Source organism: Diplotaxodon limnothrissa, linkage group LG14 (genome assembly GCF_057381915.1).
Source record: "Diplotaxodon limnothrissa isolate DT_005_m linkage group LG14, D_limnothrissa_male_GT1.1, whole genome shotgun sequence".
Taxonomy (NCBI): domain Eukaryota; kingdom Metazoa; phylum Chordata; class Actinopteri; order Cichliformes; family Cichlidae; genus Diplotaxodon; species Diplotaxodon limnothrissa.
The window spans coordinates 8564558-8566542 of NC_140609.1; positions in this window are offsets into that span (position 1 = coordinate 8564558).

Sequence of the window (1985 nt, forward strand, 5' to 3'; positions counted from 1 at the left end):
TGTCCGCGATACGACTGACTGTGGACAGTGTGAAGAGACCGGCGTCGAGTCAGAGATGATGTACAGCACGACTTCCTGTCGCAATTTTCAAAATAAAAATGACCATGGCAAATATCCTGCCACATTTCGCACATGAACGAGGGCATCAATTGTGTGCCTTATTTTTAGATATGCAGTTTTTTTCTAATTCGCGAATTTAAGCAGGATAATAACTACCGTGAATATAAATTATGAAAGAGTGAAGTACGACAAAACAAAAATAGTTCTCTTTTGGGTTTCCGGCTTTAATTTAGCACTCTTTCTCTAACTTAACAAATGTGTAAAGTCAGTCAAAAGCGTAGCGCGACGGCTCCATCTACTGGACTCTTTCTTTCATTCTTTCTCCCTGTCCTATCCCCCAGTCATGTCTGTCCCGTTTGTAGGAACTGAAAATAAAATAAATTCATAATTATAATAAAGGTCAATCAAATGGACCAATATGGCAAGGCCATGATGATCCACTTGGTAAAATAAATCCGCTTGGCATCTTTCTTGGCCTTAAGACAACAATTCTGATGGCTAAAGATCCAAACGGGACACAAAAAAAGAAAAAAGAAAAAAAAAATACATGTATATTAATAGTTTTTACATTTAACTGCAGTTAAATGTAAAACCTATTAATATACATGTATATTAATAGGTTTTACAGGTTTCCCAACAGATAAAGACCTCTATCGTAAATATACTTCACCAAAGTAATTAAGTAGTAGATAAATCACAATAATGTTCAAGTTATTTAAAATTACAGAAAGATTTATAGAAGAACTCCTATAAAATCTTTCTGTAATTTTACAGAAATTATTTATAGAAATGTTTTTTCACAGAGAGGAACTTTTTTTTTTTTTTTACAATTTAAGGCCAAAAAGTCATGCTTAGAGCACTATTTCTTTATCACATGGAAATCCAGACATGCTGTTGAAATTGCTCTTTCCTTTCTAATATAAAGATATCTCTGGCATTAAATGCACAGTTCATCTTCTTTACAATGACAGAAGGGAGCGCTTCACTGGTCCTTTAAGATCAAAGTGGGATGTATGTGGTCCGGTATTTAAATGAGTTTGACAGCCCTGCCCTAGAATATCAATAGTTCCCACTGTGTCTGCGTGGGTTCTTTCTGTTTACTCTAGTTTCCTCCCACAGCTCACAAGAAAAAATAAATATCATTAAAATTTGCAGTCCTGTGTGACCTTCTAATGATAGAGACAAGTCCAACTTAATTTCTTTGTCTTTCACAATCACTGTTCAAATGTAACTTTCAAAAGTAGTTTTAAGTATTTCACAGGAAAAGAGACACTCCTTTCCTTAAACATACTTGCAAGTTAGGCAAAATTAAGCTTCATAATACAGCCTCCACGCTGAAAAGTACAGTGTACTTATAATGTAAAATGGAGAAATATTGTTTGTTTTGTGCAAAATTACCTAGAAATTATGCAGTACTTAAAATTACTTATGGAGTACTTAATTTACTAACAGCATATTTATTTGTTTCCTGTAGAAACCAGATTTGTTACCCCCTTACTCTAGCTTGCATACAATTAAGTATCTGTAGTTAAATATAATTAATATGTAATATCAAATAAAAGAGAGCAACATAATACATAAGACACTCACAATAATCTGATTAAGTGTAAATAACATAAATAATTTAACTAAATGTTGAATGTTATTGTTCAGCACACAAGACTGACAGCACACAATGTGCTTTGAGGTCATTGAAATTCCTTTTAATTACAGGGGAATTACAGCCTTAATCATAGGCTATAATATGAGGGGTTACTTTGTAAAGGTAAGCCTGAAGCATGCTAAGAATAAGCATGAATGGTCCAAAAGTCAACATGCAGAGATAGTTAATGACATTCAGAAATTAATTTAAGTTACTTCAGCCGTTATAAAATCACCAGCACCAATGACATTAACTCAAACTTTAAATTCTTCTTATGTAGGAA